General features: G+C 58.8%; 1 protein-coding gene across 1 annotated transcript in view; it reads right to left on the bottom strand.

The window, feature by feature from the left end:
* The window catches only part of CRISPLD2 (cysteine rich secretory protein LCCL domain containing 2), a 124,555-nt gene that overhangs the window by 31,062 nt on the left and 76,228 nt on the right, over positions 1–17,265 (bottom strand). The window lies entirely within an intron of this gene.

Raw genomic sequence — 17,265 nt, 5'->3', positions numbered from 1 at the left:
CTATTGGGTATTTACTTCCAAAATACAAAAACACTAATTCAAAGGGATACGTGAATCCCTATATTTATATCAGCGTTATGGAAGCAGCCCAGGTGTCCATGGGCAGATAGATGAATGGATAAGGAAGATGTGGCATATATACAATGGAATATTATTCAGCCATAAAAAAGAACGAACTCTTGCCATTGGCAACGACACGGACAGAGCTACAGAGGATAATGCTAAGCGAAACGAGTAAGAGGAAGGCAAGTATCATATGATTTCACTCATAGGTAGAATTTAAGAAACAAAGAAACAAACCAAGAAACAGACTCTCTTTTTTTAAAATTTTTTAATGTCTATTTTTGAGAGAGACAGAGCGAGTGGGGGAGGGGCAGAGAGAGAGGGAGACACAGCATCCGAAACAGGCTCCAGGCTCCGAGCTTTCGGCACAGAGCCCGACGCGGGGCTCGAACTCACAAACCGTGAGATCATGACCTGAGCCAAAGTCGGACGCTTAATTGACTGAGTCCCCCAGGCGCTCCCTGGGCTCAGAAGATTCTTGAAGCAGCCCCAGGCCTCCTTCTGTTAGTGAAAAGCAGAGCGGGATGGGGAACAGCGCTGGGCTCCCCGTCCCTGCTCTGCATTTCCGTTCCTGCTCTCTCTGGTCCCATCGACTGCCCACCCCTGGCTCCTCCCAGGTGGGGGGCAGTCCCGGGAGCTGCCCTCTCTACCACACTGTGTTGGCCTGGCGGGTACTTGGGCAAAACCTCACCGGCTCACCCCTAGCGCTCTGACACCCACACAGCTTTCAGGGTGGAGGCTGCTGGGAGCAGGGCTCGTCCCAAAGCAGTTTTTCCGGGGTGACCACGTGGGGACACAGTCCACCCAGGTCACGGCTCACCTTGTTTGAGCCTCCTGGGGGCCTGGCCGGCTGGCTACTCACGACGAGTGTGACCCATCACCTCCCATAGAAACGTATCGAACACACGCGCACACACACACACACACACACACACGCACGCACGTGCGTGCACACTCCTAGCCCCTAGAATGGTGCTCGGCACACAGTCGGTACACAGTAAGTATCAATTTAGTGAACGAGTAAGTCATGAAATGAGTCCTCGTCGGTGGGAGGGCCCATCCACAGGGTTAAAGCAGCCACAGTCCTTTCTGGCCAAGACGAGACAGAACCCAGATAAGGTCGAGACAGAGCCCCAGCCTCTGGCTGGGACCATCCACTAAGCCCGGCTCTGCGGGTCCCACTCCGGATCTGCCCAGCAGCCTGGACGCGCACTCTGCCTCTAGCGGGTGAGAGGAGAGCGGGGGTGGGGGGGTGGGGGGGGCTGCCTGATGGGGCTCACGGATGGCAGGTGGGCCGCGGGCAGCGCAAACTGGCTGGAGCGGGGGGATCTTCTGAACACCCCAGGGGGATGAAAGGCCAGAGCTGGCCCGGCCCAGGCCACAGCTGAGTAAGCCGCAGGCAGGAAGTGCGCGATGAGCCTCTTCGGGCCGGACAATGTCTTTTTAAGTGGAAATGTCAATCGCCTTTGAGAAGACTCCATCCTTGGGGAGCTGGGGAGCGGCCAGGTCTCTCCCTGGCCAACGGCCTCGGGCCGAGCGTGGGCTGACCCAAATCGGAGACCAGCTCCTACGTGGCACTTGGAAGCTGGGGGGACTTGAGGGGTCCCCAAGCGGGGCTGCGGAAGCTTTGGCCTAGGAGGAGGGGAGACTGCTGATTATTCCCTTCCCTGCGTTCCTTTCTTCTTTCCTTTCCCTCCCCCTCTTCCTGTTTTTTTGATTTTGCCAGATATTTATTAAATGCCTACTATGTCCCAGATACTCTGCTAGGCACTGGGGATTTGGGAGTGACTGAAGGGAACAAAACAATCCTGCCTTTGTGGAGGTTACATTTTAGTGGGAGAGAGGGACGATAAAACAAATAAATGAAAATAAGCTTCAGAAAGCGCTCTGGGGAACAAATGAATAGGGGAGGGACGTGCAGTGTGGTGGGGGGGCAGGGGGGGCGGCTGCAGAACTCTCAGCTGGGGCAGCCCGGGAAGGAAGGTCTCACAGAGGGTGCTGAGGAAGTAAGATCACCGGGGAAGGGCATTCCGGGGAGCGGGCACAGCAGGTGCAAAGGTCCTGGGGCGCCGGTGTGCCCGACATGTCTGAGGAACTACCAGAAGGCTCAACACACCCAGTTCCTTCTCTGGACTGTTGCAGAAACTTTCCCCTGTCCCACCGCTTCTGGGTTCTACGTCTCTGACCCAAGGACGAGCCATGAGTGTCCACTTCCCGTGTGACGCTGCTCTCCGTTCTGGGGACTTGGGTGGGGAAACAGACGGGTCTGCCCTCTCAGTGGTTACAGTCCAGTCCAGATACCGAAACTCCAGGTCTGGGTGGATGTACATGTACGTGTCTTCTCCGAGCTACATGACAGTGAGTCGCGGCCAGCAGACTCTTTTACCCACGCATCCGTGTGACAGAAGCAGCCCAAACGTCCCCCCAAAAGAAAGGGCGCAAATGCACGGCACCGACTGGGACACAGCCTGAAGGAAGGACACCCTGCCCGAGACCACGAATCCGAGGAATCCGATGCTCCAACTCGCAGGGGCGGAGGGAGTAGCCCAAGGGCGCGTGGGCTCCGTTCTGTAAGATGAGCAAGTCCCACAGACCTGCGGCACAGCACAGAGCCCACAGTTAGACGTGCCGTGCCGTGCGCCCAACAGCGTGCTGGGAGGGTGGGTCCCCCGCTAAGTGTGCTCGCTCTGAATGAATGAATGAAAGAATGAATGGAACCTTCGAGGCGATGGGCGGCCTGCGGCACGGATCGTGGCTTCATCTCCAAACCCATCAAGGGGCACACGCTAAACACGGGCAGCTCTCTGAACGTCGCTCCTACGTCGATGAAGCGGTTTCAAAATCCTTGGGCGGACAGGTCTCGAGAACAAGGACGTTGTCTTGCTTGACCGCGGTGTGCAGATCGAAGGCAGGAAACTCGCACGCACACCATTCTGGTTTCCGATCCATGTCACTTCTGGTCTGGGTTCAAATCGCCCCAGCTGTCCTAACTGCTGTCCTCTGTAGCCGTGTTTTCTTTTTCTAAACCACATCACCGCCCGGGGACCCCACACTGCGTTTACCTGCCATGTCTCCTGGGTCTCCTTTGCGCAGGAAGGGGGCACGTGGCCTTTTTTTGGTCTTCCGTGGCATCAGTTTTCAAGTCTACAGGCCAGCTGTTTGGCACAATGTCCCTCGCTTGGGGTCTGCCTCAAAATCAGACCTAGGTTCTCGCGTTCGGGGCAGGAATACCACGGAAGTGATGTTATGTCCCTCTGACCGCATCCTCTCCAGAGACGTGACGTTGGTTTGGTCTAATATTGATGACGTTAGTGTTTTTTAAAACGTAAATTGGGGGCGCCTGGGTGGCTCCGTCGGTTGAGCGTCCGACTCCCGCTCAGGTCACGATCTCGCGGTTCGTGGGTTCGAGCCCCGCGTCGGGCTCGGTGCTGACGGCTCAGAGCCCGGAGCCCGCTTGGGATTCTGGGTCTCCCCCTCTCTCTCCGCCCCTCCCCCGCTCGCGCTCTGTCTCTCTCTGTCTCAAAAATAAATAAACGTTAAATTTTTTTTTTAAAACACACAAATTCGAAAGTGTATTAGCCCCAGGAAAAAACCGATTCCTCAAAATCAGTTCGTAAGTTCCCTGTAAAGCGGGAGGCTCGCGGAAAGCTTCTCTCTCGTGAACAGAACATCACTGGGCTTTTGGTCCAAGATATGTTGGATTTCTCTTCCTCCTACGATGACAAACAGATGGAGGCAGTTGAATCTGGGAATGAGCATGCTCGCCCCAAACGTGCAACATAAATACAGAAGCCATCACCAGGAGACTCACAGCCCATCCTGGAACAGGGCCCGTTTGTAGAATGACCATATGCTGTGTGGCCGGTGCTCCGGGACCCAGAGCTGGTGCCTCCGCCCGGGTCGGGGTGGGGCAGCCCTGCGGAGCCACGTGGGGGCCACCGGCCTCGGCTCCCACCTGCCAGGCTGGCGTGGGTGGCCTGGAGGTTGCTGATGTCAGTTTGGACCGCTTGAATAGGCTCGGGTCTGCTTGTTGTCTCCACGGAAAAGTGACCATTTTCCCCTTTGTAAATTATAAATAATCTGTGGGGAAGTACTTTGAGACTATGAATATCCCGTTCCTCCCGACATTGTCCCCCGCGAGGTTTTCAGCATCCACGGATGACCACCATCGCTAGTGCATTTATTCGGAGGCAGATGTCTTAGCTGGCAGATACGTGGTTGCCTGGGAGACGCTTTCCTTCGAAGAGAGCGTCTCTTCTTCTTCATTTATTCACTCCTTCCTTCTTTTTGCTTCTATGCATGCAGCATGGGTGCTTCCTCCATTCTAGCCGCTGCGGGGGGAATGCATGGGCGGACGGGTGTATCAGCTAGCTATTGCTGTGTAACAAATCACCCCCCAACAGTTATCTGTAAACATTTATGATCGCTCATCGTTTCGGTGGCCCCGGTACTTGGGAACGGCTCAGAGGGACAGTTCTGGCTTGGGTTTCTTGGGGCCAACACGCAGGCGTGATGGCAGACAGAGGATCCACTCACGGCCGCCATGTTGGTGCTGGCCGTTGGAGGGAGGCCCCAAGTTTCTCTCCACACGGGCTCTCCACAGGCTGCCCGAGTGTCCTTCCGGCATGACGGCTGGCTTCCCCCAGAGCAAATGACCCAAGAGAGGGAGAAGGAGGTGGGACGGCCTCACTTTCGCCACGTCCCATCGATGAGAAGTGAGACTTAGCGAGTCTGGCCCCTGCTGAAGGGAGGGGAATTAGCCTCCACCTTTAAAGGTCAAAGAACGTGCGGACGGACACGAGCTCCTCAGAGATTGTACACAAGGTCACCTTGTGACCCAGACACCCCCCTCCTAGGTATATACCCAGGGCAGTGCAATCAGGGACTCAAACAAGTGCTCGTACACGGATGTTCCCAGCAGCACCAATCACATCAGTGAAAGCTGGCCAACAGCCCGAGTGGCCGGCAACCGATGAGGGACTAACCAAATGTGGTCTAGCCGTGCGACGGAATTCCACTTTGTCCTAAAAAAGAAGGAAGAGCTGACACATGCTACGACCCGGATCCACCTGGAAAACCTCACGCCGAGGGAAAGACGCCAGACGCGAGGGGTCACGTCGTGTGTGATTCCACGTGTACGAAACGTCCAGGATAGAAAAATCCAGAGACGGGGCCTGGGGGGGGGGGAGGGGCCTTACTTCGAAGGGAGGGACACGTTTTGGAAGTAGGTAGAGCAGAAGGTCGTACAACGTCGTTAAGATCACTGGATGCCAGCGGCCGTGTCACTTCCGAACGGCCAATGGTACGTGAGGTGAGTTTGCCTCGGGAAATTGCTTTGGAACACAAAACAAAAGCCCCGCGTTGGGCAAGCCTGGGCAACGGGGAGACCAGTCGGAGCTGTGCGGTCTAGTGGGGTAGGGATGGGGGCAGAGGGAAGGCCGGGGAGGAGAGGGGTGCCCGAATTCTAGCAAAGAGAGGGGAGGAGAGGGGTGCCCCGGATTCTAGCAAAGAGAGGAGAGGAGAGGGGTGCCCCGGATTCTAGCAAAGAGAGGAGAGGAGAGGGGTGCCCCAGATTCTAGAAAGGAGAGGAGAGGGGTGCCCCGGATTCTAGCAAGGAGAGGAGAGGAGAGGGGTGCCCGGATTCTAGCAAGGAGAGGAGAGGAGAGGGGTGCCCCGGATTCTAGCAAGGAGAGGAGAGGAGAGGGGTGCCCGGATTCTAGCAAGGAGAGGAGAGGAGAGGGGTGCCCGGATTCTAGCAAAGAGAGGAGAGGAGAGGGGTGCCCGGATTCTAGCAAGGAGAGGAGAGGAGAGGGGTGCCCGGATTCTAGCAAGGAGAGGGGAGGAGAGGGGTGCCCCGGATTCTAGCAAGGAGAGGGGAGGAGAGGGGTGCCCCGGATTCTAGCAAGGAGAGGAGAGGAGAGGGGTGCCCCGGATTCTAGCAAGGAGAGGAGAGGAGAGGGGTGCCCGGATTCTAGCAAGGAGAGGAGAGGAGAGGGGTGCCCCGGATTCTAGCAAAGAGAGGGGAGGAGAGGGGTGCCCCGGATTCTAGCAAAGAGAGGAGAGGAGAGGGGTGCCCCGGATTCTAGCAAAGAGAGGAGAGGAGAGGGGTGCCCCGGATTCTAGCAAGGAGAGGAGAGGAGAGGGGTGCCCGGATTCTAGCAAGGAGAGGGGAGGAGAGGGGTGCCCCGGATTCTAGCAAAGAGAGGAGAGGAGAGGGGTGCCCAGATTCTAGCAAAGAGAGGGGAGGAGAGGGGTGCCCTGGATTCTAGCAAAGAGAGGAGAGGAGAGGGGTGCCCCAGATTCTAGAAAGGAGAGGAGAGGGGTGCCCCGGATTCTAGCAAGGAGAGGAGAGGAGAGGGGTGCCCGGATTCTAGCAAGGAGAGGAGAGGAGAGGGGTGCCCCGGATTCTAGCAAGGAGAGGAGAGGAGAGGGGTGCCCGGATTCTAGCAAGGAGAGGAGAGGAGAGGGGTGCCCGGATTCTAGCAAAGAGAGGAGAGGAGAGGGGTGCCCGGATTCTAGCAAGGAGAGGAGAGGAGAGGGGTGCCCGGATTCTAGCAAGGAGAGGGGAGGAGAGGGGTGCCCCGGATTCTAGCAAGGAGAGGGGAGGAGAGGGGTGCCCCGGATTCTAGCAAGGAGAGGAGAGGAGAGGGGTGCCCCGGATTCTAGCAAGGAGAGGAGAGGAGAGGGGTGCCCGGATTCTAGCAAGGAGAGGAGAGGAGAGGGGTGCCCCGGATTCTAGCAAAGAGAGGGGAGGAGAGGGGTGCCCCGGATTCTAGCAAAGAGAGGAGAGGAGAGGGGTGCCCCGGATTCTAGCAAAGAGAGGAGAGGAGAGGGGTGCCCCGGATTCTAGCAAGGAGAGGAGAGGAGAGGGGTGCCCGGATTCTAGCAAGGAGAGGGGAGGAGAGGGGTGCCCCGGATTCTAGCAAAGAGAGGAGAGGAGAGGGGTGCCCAGATTCTAGCAAAGAGAGGGGAGGAGAGGGGTGCCCTGGATTCTAGCAAAGAGAGGAGAGGAGAGGGGTGCCCCAGATTCTAGAAAGGAGAGGAGAGGGGTGCCCCGGATTCTAGCAAGGAGAGGAGAGGAGAGGGGTGCCCGGATTCTAGCAAGGAGAGGAGAGGAGAGGGGTGCCCCGGATTCTAGCAAGGAGAGGAGAGGAGAGGGGTGCCCGGATTCTAGCAAGGAGAGGAGAGGAGAGGGGTGCCCCGGATTCTAGCAAAGAGAGGAGAGGAGAGGGGTGCCCCAGATTCTAGAAAGGAGAGGAGAGGGGTGCCCCGGATTCTAGCAAAGAGAGGAGAGGAGAGGGGTGCCCGGATTCTAGCAAGGAGAGGAGAGGAGAGGGGTGCCCGGATTCTGGAGGACGGGGCAGGCAGTGAGGACTGTCAGGGTCCAGCGCACAAAGTCCGCCGGCAGCTTCTGGAAGAAGAGTAATGAGCTGTTTGTATGTTGAGTTTGCGGTGCTGGGGGCGGGGGGGCCCTCGTGGGGGTGCCGCGCATGGGAGCGTCTGCCACTGAGTGAGTCAGAGGGAGGGCACGTTCCACATCCATCTGGGGAAACAGGCGACATGTCATCTGAAACCGGGCCTCCCCACCACATTCAGGGGGCCGAGCCCCCACGTCGGAGCGGCTGGCGTCTCGGCTCAGCCCGGCGGCAGACTGGTAAATGTGTCTGTGCCGGGTGGCACGGGGGGGGGGGCGTGGGGGTCTGTGGGTTGCTGGGGAGCTGTGCTCACGTCAGAGGCGTGTCCCAGAATCCCCTGTGCTTGGCCCAGCTGAGCAGAACCTGCCTCGTGTATGCGGGACTTGCCCTGGGGGCTGGAACCCGGGCACTTGGGTGCTGGACGGAACCCACTCCTTTACCCCCTGAACGGGGAGCAGAAATGCTACGGAAGATACCCAAGATTTAGAGAGACGTTTGGGGATCGGAGTGGACAATACTTTAGTCAATACCGAGCCTGGGATGTTAGCAGCCCAGGCAATATTCACGACCGTGTGAACCTGAGTCCCCGCCTAAGAAGGCGGGCGGGTGGGCAGTGGTAATCCCGTGGCAAGGTCTGGGGTATGTCACGGGGTTACACGCTTGGGCTCAGGGTCAGACGGACCTGCAGCCAAGGCTGGCACTCATTAGCAGTTTATCTGGGGGTCAAGTCACCCGACCTCTCTCTGCCTCGACTCTTCCTTCTGTGGAATGGGCTGCCCACCAGAGAGCGCTGTGAAGACGTGCGCGGGGCGACCCCGGTGATTATCAGTCGTTCCCTTTACACGACCGTGATACGCCTGGGGTCCCGGCCAAGCTTTGTCTAACCCCCGTCCTGCCGACACCTGTCTGGTATCATGACGATTCTCCTCATTTATTAGGGGCGGGGGGAGACGGTTCAGTTCAGGGGCAGTTTGGGTGGGTCACATGCATGTGATCCCAATACGTTCCAGAAGGGTCCGGTCTTAAAATGGCCACAGGGTTTGGGAACTTACAGAGCGAAGCCTCAGCTGTGGGCTCCAGACCCTTGCTGGGGCTGCACGGTGCGAGCAGGTGGTTACTGACCAGGACTTCCCTGGGTTTGGCTTCAGTACCTCGGGGGGGAAAGCCACCTCCCAGGACAGGGGCTGGACAGAGCGGGTCCCGGTGGGCACGCCCACATCAGGATAACTGAGGGGGGTGCCGGTAGCCATCTGTGCCCGGGGGGACAGGGGAGGCAGGTGTCTGGAGAGGGCAGCAGGAGGGACCCATCAGCCCCCCTGGAAGGTCTATAGGCAGGGCCCAGACCTGCAGGTGTGGGACATGGACAGCCCGAGACCCCCGGGGAAGAAACTACAGGAGTAAATACCCACTTACCTCCTCCAGCTCCTGGTGATGTCTCCCACTGGCCAAACCCTACAGTACCCTGAGGGCAGCTGGCCCCTACAGGTGGGCCCCAGGACACAGAGGGTGCAGGACGGATCTAGACGAGCGAGGACAGCCGTCAGAGCAAGCCCCACATCCTCAAAGGCCAGGCCGGGAGGGGCCCCACCGGGAACCATGGGGACGGCAGGGTGGGCACTCCCTGGCCCCTGGCATCTCACACGCAGGCCTCACAAGGGAGAGGAGGGAAACCTTATCCTGCTGTTTGTAAACCTGAGAAAGCCAGACGGTCCTTCTTAGAAGCCAGGCCCGGATCTGCCCTGGACATCTGGAAAACGTTGCCCTACTCCCCAGTCTCCGCTGACGGTCCTCTGCTAACTCGGGAGTGGGTCCGAGCCGACAGGGGCCAGGGCACCTGAGGAACGTCACATCCGATGGCCAGAGGGACAGCCGAGAGGCAGATCTCACTTGGATCCTATCCAACCCAAGGAGGATGGGCATAGTGTTCTGGAACCTTCATCCTGGAGCGTGAGGCCTCATCTGAGGCCTTCTCTCCAGACCCTCAGCCGGCTTCACATCCTAATACACCTCGAGCCCCTTCCCTGTCAGGAAGGCCGGCCCAGCCCCCTCCCCGCCCCACCGCCGCCCCCTTCAGCTCTCAGGGAAACACTCCCGTCTCCCCAAACTGGCTGACAGCCCGTTGTGAGCTCTCGGAGGCCCTGGTTAAATAATCCGTCACTGGTCAGTCCCCCGGCTGTCAGCCCCAGGCCGGGCAGGGCATGGTTCCTTGATCGCGTCCACGCCAAGCTTTGTAAGGGGCAGACACTCGGGTGTGTTGAACGAACGGATAGGTCACTGGAAACCCCAGAAACACATGTGCTTCTCCTGCTGCAAACGTGCTCAGAGACACGCGGATGACAGAATTCCTCACTTTTCTTAGATGCGTTTTCAGTGTTTGGGAGGAGAACCGCAACGGCACCGAAGCTACTTGTCGACGTGATGGGGACCGAGAAGGTGGTCACAGAAAAACCCTCTGCGGCTTCTGAGCTGCTCCCCTGTTCCCAAGGGGACCGAGGTTCCCCCGGGGGAGGCGTGGCCACCCAGGGGGCCGGGCCGGGCAGGGGGTGCTGGAACCCGACATCATTCCGGGGAACTGTTTCCCCGCGTGAACCTTAGGCTGAGGCCTCAGGTGCCCGTCTGTGCTCCAGGAACCGTGGTGGAGAATTCTGTCTGCCCAGGCTTCCTTCGGGGGAGCGGCCGGTCCAAAGTGGGGCGTGCCTCAAAATGCAGATTCCCCGGGGGCGCCTGGGTGTCTCAGTCAGTTAAGGGTCCTACTCTTGATCTCGGCTCAGGTCACGATCTCGTGGTTTGTGAGTTCGAGCCCCGTGTCGGGCTCTGCGATGTCAGCGCGGGGCCTGCTCGGGATTCTCTCGGTGTTTCTCTCTCCACTCCTCCCCTGATCGATCTCTCTCTCTCTCTCTCAAAATAAATAAACATTTAAAAATGCAGATTCCCGGGCATTGAGGATTTAGGAGGTCTGGCTAGGGACCCCCCAACAGGAAAGGGCTTGGCAGAGCTCCCCGGGTGGATGGCCCCATCCGTGGCCACTGGCCACTCTTAAGTGCTCACGTCTGGACGCCCCTCGGGGCCACCTTGGTGGGTTTGCCTGAAGGAACACACTGAGTATCAGGGTGGCCCTTATTAGCGTTCAGATAAGCAGAATGGCTGACTCATCACCAACATCTCAGAAAGCCAGGTCTGGAAAATTTGCGTAAGAAAAAAAAAAAAAAAGCTGAAATTCACAGGAAAAAGAGGGGAACGGGTTTTTCTTTTTTACAGGCTGGAACCAATTTTGGGGTTAAACCAGCTGCCCACACAGATTTATTTCAGCTTTTCAAGCGTTATTCTATATGATTTATTTCCTGCTAAAGCATTTGACGACTATTGTGTACATGGTTTCCATTTATTCTGGAAAGACATCTCCTCCGGCGTTGGGGAGGTCCTACTCGGACCCAACGAAATCAAAAACAACAACAAATGGTTTTGATTTGGAGAAACAAAACCCACAAGAAGACAGACGAGTGAAATAAATGCTGATTCCAAAAGCAATCGTTAGACACTCCACAGTGAGTCACCCGGGGCTCCTCTGGCCCTCCCTCGGAGATCTAGGTCCAAGTTCTGCTGTGTGTCTTGGGGCAAAGTACTTAGGCTTTCTGAGCGTCTGTCTCCTCAACTCTGATATGGGGACAGCAGTTGGAGCACCTCACAGGGAGGCTGAGAACGTCACTGAGATTGGATACGGTACACGGCGAACACTTAGAAACGGTCATGGTCATTACTCGAAAAACAACCTCTTCGAACCACCGAGGACTGACGCCCCCTCCCCAGGCTCTAATACATGGGTTCCTACTGCAAGGGCCCCAAAGAGAACGGGTTAACACCTGGATCCCAGTTTGGGACACGGAAGTGACTTATGACAGAAAAAAAAAAAAAAACAAGTGAGGCTCCAGGAAGGATAAGAGGGACCCATTGGTTCCAAGGGCGCACAGTCGACTTCTGAATCTAAACGAATCTTTTCATCTGAAAGGAAAGGCGCCTCCTTTAGGTTTGCAGACCTCGTAACCGAGTCACTCTGCACAGCCATGATAAAAAAGAAAAAAAAATCTTGGAGAACGAAGAACTTTCCACGAGCGGATATTAAGGCAGGATGCAACTCAGGTGTTGGGGAAGGGGTTTCTGGAAGGATCGTCAGGGCGGGAAAGGCCACCAGCATCGCGGACCGGGGTTGGGGCGGTCGGAGAGCTCGGGTTTTGCCACGAGTGTGGGGAAGGGGCCGCGGGCTGCCCTGCTCCGGTCCACCGGCACATCTGGGCAATAGGGAGACAGGCCGGGGCCGGGGCCGGGAGAGGGATTCAAGGTCAGCCCCGGCACAGCCAAGCGAAGGACACAGGCACAAGGGCAGGCCAGGTCAGCGGGCCGGTGGCAGCCCCTGGGCTCCAAACCAAGCCGTGGCTGAGCACGCCGGCCAGAGTCAGCACAGAGATGCTGACTGGGCCTCAGAGAGCCCGGGAGCTGCCTCCAGGCCCAGAGGTTCCCGGCAATCACCCCGCCTCTGCCTGAGGACAGAGGCCGCTCACCCTAGGCGACGCTGGGGAGGGGCTGCTGAGGGGCCGTTGGGGAGGCCAACGTGGCAGAGAAGCCTACGTGACCTCAGCATCCGGGGAAGCACCCCGCGGCTCCGGCTTCTCAGCTGTCACGTGCGCTCTGACTCGAGGCCAAGCTTAGCGCGGGTCTGGAGGGGACTCAGGACAGGGACAGCCCCCAGGTTCCAAGACCCTTCCCCACAGGACAGGGGCAGCTCACGTGGGTGGCTTAGTCTCCCCACAATATTCACGAGCCCCTCTGCCTGGTGTTTGAGGTCGGGCCCTCCGGATACAGAGCCTGAGACAAGGATTTGGTACAAGTAGTTCATGAGGGAATGTAGAAGGGGACAGATCGGGGGGAAGACAATGAGGAGGGAGGTCCTGGGTGCGCAGCCTGCTGGGGACCCCAGGGGACGACTTGGGGCATCCTGTCTGAGGGGCAGGGAGCTGGGGATGATATACTCCTGCTTGTCCTTCTTCGCTAGAGGGCCGCCCATGGGACATTAACTCCTCCAAGGGTGACCGACCGTTCCAGTCTGCCTGGGACTAAGGCATCTCCTGGGTTCTCTGGGACTTTGAGTGCTAAAGACGGGAGCGATCTGGGCAAAGTTGGCACAAGTTGGTCAGCCGGCCCTCGGGCTTTTCGGGGGCCCCCGATGCATGCTGAACTTGCTCCTGTGGCCAAAGAATGTCTCAGACAGGGCACTTCAGGCAACAGGCGGTTGGCATGAACCACAATGGCGAGTTCAGAGGGCTTACTTGCGTCTGGGGGAGGTACCCAGCAGATCTGCTACACCAGATCAGTACCGCACCCCCCCCACCCCGCGAACCCCGTGACTGCCCCACCCCCCATCCTTCCAGCCGCGTCCCCTTACTGACTAGTCACAGCACTCCAGGCAGCCGCCATGTTCCACAAGCTCTCCCGATCCCTCTGACCTCAGGACCTTTGCACCGGCTCGTCCCTTTGCCTTGAAGTCTCTCACCCGGACACGCACGGAGGAAAACGGAACCTCCACGAGACAAGTTTGTTGGGTCTGAGCAGTGCACGATTCCCAATGCACAGAACAGTGCCCGGCACAGAGTAAACATTTACCCACTGAACACTTGAATGAAACTCATAGAAAGAAAAGTCTCAAAGACACCCGGCGACGAGACTCCAGACCTTTCCACCCACGGAGGCTGCCTGCTCCAGAGGACACGGGGGTGCTGTCCAATGTGGACGCCTGAGAAACGCTTGGGATTCTGATGCTTCTCTCAGCTGTTCTGCTGCCTCCAGCCCCGGAGCCTCCCCCGATCCCTGAAGTGGTCATTAGAGGGGACGCGGCCCGGGACCAGGATTTCCACATTCCTCCCCTTTAGCAAATCAACCTGCAGAACCTTGTCGAATAAAGCAAACGGTGTGCTTTTGCCTTCTGTAAAGCAGAGGTGGGGAACCGAGACCCTCCTCCTTCCCAGTTCCCTCGTGGGGAGCCCAGAGGACACCCCTAGGGACTCAGCACAGGGCAGGCACAAAGCTCTGAGGAGCTGAGATCAGAGCTCCCAGCCGAGGGTCGTTACGTGCAGAGGCCGACGCAGAAGGTCTGAGCACGTCTGACCAGCTCCCAGGTGATGCCAATGGCCTGTGGCCAGGGCTTCGAGCGTGCAACGAGCATGCATTTGGCAACGTCTCCCCTCTCTGCCGGAGTCAGGAAGGGTTGCTGATCTTGCCCGTAGCTTCCAGAAGCTCAGCAGTGGTGGTGTGTCACAGAGAGGAGGCAGAGGCCCTCGGGCCACCCGCGGTGTGAGAATCGAGGCAGCCTCTCAGGTACATTCGTAAGTCCGTGTGTCTCAGTTAGGGCACAGTGTACCCACAGCTTTGTCTGCTGTGACAAAGAGGCCCCCCGGTACGTTGGCTTAAACGAGACAGACAGTATTCCTCTCACCGTCCAGAGGGAGGTGGTCCAGGGCTAGGAGGGCCCTGCCGAACTCAGCACGCGGTTTTTACCCCACCAACACAGACTTGGCTTCCCCCGCCGACGGCCAGTGACAGTAACGCGTCCCCCAGACAAGTCCGGAGGCCCCGCGGGGGCTCCGCAAGTTGCTCAGGGGAACAGTCAACAGTCCAACAGTCCCTGCGGCCGCCTTGGACAGAGGGGACGCCCACCTGCCCCTGTGCCCACTGCCCCAGCACTCGACGCTCGCGTCTCCCTGTTCCCTGGCAGGAGAGGCTCAGCCGTCCGGAGCGGCTCGCTCTCAGTGTCCCCCCCAGGGCCCCCTAAGCCCCTCTCGCCATCCCCCCCAGCCCCATCCAGCAGCACCCGGCCGTCCACACCTTCCCCCAGACAGGAACCCCCAATCCTCCCGACCCCGAAAATGCAGCGTTCCCTCGCTCTGCCTCTTCCTCGAGGACTTCTCGGGAATTTTACAAGCGAGCAAAGGTTTCACAAAGAAGTAACCTAACAAAGGACGCACGCGTCCAGCACGGCGCCTGCCACTTCCCTTCGTGACTGTCCTTCACGGTAAGGGTGTTACCACACTCCCCTTGCCCCTGTTTTGGGGAGGGACGTCGGGGGGGGGGGTCAGGGCTTTCCCGAGGTCACCTTGCAGGGACACAGACGAGCCGGGGTTTGCATCCAGGTCTGGCCCGGCCCCAGTCTCCGTTGCCCGTTCTGGGCGGTCGCAGGAGCTGGCCGCACAAAACCACGTCCTCTCGCCGGCCTAAGCAGCTTGTCCACGTTTGCTTCCAGAAGGGTGGTCCTCAGGGTCCCCTAGGACCATGTCCCTCTTCTCCTGCGGGGGCAGGATACAGAGCTGGCACACGGGGCCTCGGGCTGGGTGGGGAGGCAGCCGGGCTCGGGCTGGCCGCCTGCTCCGGGGCCAGGACTGATGCATCAGCAAAGACACGGCCCGAGCCGCAGGGACAGGCTCTCCTTGGCCAAAGGACGCGTGGCCTCTTGCCCTGGCTGGGCCCGGCCGCCTTGTTCCTTGAAAGGAACCCCAGGAAGCTGAGGAGGAGGCGGCCGGCCTCCAGCCACGTCCCCTGAGGCTGTTGTTTCCTGCCTCCGGGTGCGGGTGAAGGCCCAGTGAGATACCGGCAGAGAGAGCATCTTGGAAACTCACTCCGTTGAACACGTTCCTTCGCACAGAGCCTGCAGCCGGCGAGGCCGGGGAGGCGGGGCCTGCAGACGCGCGGAGTGGGGGGCCACGCGGGGAGCTCAGCCCTCCAAACAGGCCCCCAGACTATCACAGATGAGCTCGGGAGCCCTGCGGTGCCTGGGCATTCTGGAAGGCTCTGGAGGGAGGGCAGGAGGGGAGCTGCGGCCGGAAGGATGAGTGGGCGGCCAGCAGGCCGAGTCTGGAGAAGGAGCCGCCTCGGAGGTGGGAGCCAGTCAGAGCACCCGCTCCCCCCTGAGCCTCGGAGTCTGACCTGGGCCTGCTTCAACGCAATGGGTTTCTCCCAAGCAGCCGGCTGAGGCTCCTCACACGACAGTGGGGACGGAGGCCCCGGAGGGAGTGACCTGCCCAAGGGCACGCAGCCGGGACCTGGGGGAGCCTTCCCACCACAGCCCATGCAAAGGCCCAGGGGTGTGGGGAGCGGGGCTGAAGAGTCTGTGCTGGCAGATAGGGGCAGGCCCTGGGGGTGCCCCCTGACCCTGAAGGGCGTGGGAGGGTGATGGGAGGCCATGGGAGGGCCTGAGCAGGAGAGGAGACCGGGCCGCAGACTCCTTCAGCCCATGTGGCAGGAGCCCCCCCCCCCCCTTCCCCAGTGACTTTCCCTCTGGCCCGCTGTGTCTCTGCTTGGGCCCTCTCCTTCTGGACAAACATTTGGAGCAGGGTGGGGACACTTCCTTCTGGAGATAAGGTCTGGGCGGGCCTCCCTGGCGGCTGCCTTCAAGGACAGCTGTGGATCTGGACCTTGCCTCCCGGGGGCCTGGAGCCGCTGGGATTTTTCTGATGAAAAGTCAGCCCCAAGGCCCTGAAGATCCTAGGGGCTTAACCCATCTCGAGGTCTGCCCGGTGTTTACAGACAAAATCCAACCCGGAAAGTCTGCAGCCTTTGAAAACAAGCCACGATTTGACGGGCTTGGCTTTGCTGTTACGGGGGCCTGACCTTGAACAAGGGGCAAGGGTCCCCAACTTGGAGATGGAATTGAGCTCAGGTACCTTTCCTAAACGTGTTTGCTTAGCAATCTGGGAAAAATTTAAAAGTTCATAGGTTACCCCCCCCCCCCATTAACAACAAAAATAGCTTTAGGGCATCTCCCGGGCAAAAACACGGTTTGTTTTGTTTCGTTTTTTTAACAGCTCTTATGAGATCTTATCCACCCCTGACACAGTTCAGCCACCGAACGTGTACAAGTCAGTTTTCGGCATATTCACAGTCACGCTGTCAATGCAGTCAATTCTAGAACATTCCATCACCCTGGACCCTCAGGTTCCCCTTCAATCCTTCTACGCTCACCAGCCCTGGCCCCCACGAACCTGCTGTCCCTGTGAATGTGCCTGTTCTGGATGTTTCAGAGCTACGGGATCACACGCTACACGGTCTTCGTGACCGGCTTCTCTCACGTGGCTGTCAGGGTGAGCCCACATAGCGTGCACCCGTGGCCCATGAACTATTCCATCGCAGGACAGACCCCATTTTGCTTACTCATCGTCGCGGGTGCACGTTTGGTGGTTTCCCCTTCTCTGGCTGCTGTGAACAGGGGCCGAGCGCATCCGCAGACAGGTTCCTATGGGAACCTGAGCGTTCGTTTCTCTTGGATGCATCCTGCTTATGTGGCCGTGGGCGCTGTTACCGTCCCCGCTGTTCAGGGACAGGAAGGGAGGAATCAGAGAGGTTGAGTCACCGAGCAGGGTGGCCCAGCTCGTGTGAGTGCGGAGCAGGGATCTGAGCCCTCCCTCCCTGTGGCCTCCCGATGGGTGGCCGCTATTCTGGTGCCTGGAAAAGGCCCCGTGGCTCCTTTTTAGCCACATCCGTGCTCGTTGTAGAGAACCCGTAACCCTGAGGCCACGGTCTAATTCCTCCTCCTGGAAATCATTCCAGCTGGGTCACGACGCGGTGCGACCATGACTGACTCATCCATCCAACCACCTGGCCCGGCGAGGACAGAGGCCCACAGAGGGGGATGCCCTGCTCTAGACCAGCCCCCCGGGAGCACGCTGCCCCTTCCGTGTTCTTCCTTTCCTTCCTCAGAGCCGCATCGACACGTGTCTGGAAATCAATCACTGCTCCCGTCTTGCCT

The sequence above is a fragment of the Lynx rufus genome, unplaced genomic scaffold, assembly GCF_022079265.1.
Source record: "Lynx rufus isolate CCGP_SWC_20201006 ecotype Redwood Valley unplaced genomic scaffold, mLynRuf1.p SCAF_16, whole genome shotgun sequence".
In the NCBI taxonomy this organism is placed as follows: domain Eukaryota; kingdom Metazoa; phylum Chordata; class Mammalia; order Carnivora; family Felidae; genus Lynx; species Lynx rufus.
This window is presented reverse-complemented; position numbering and strand designations above follow the sequence as displayed.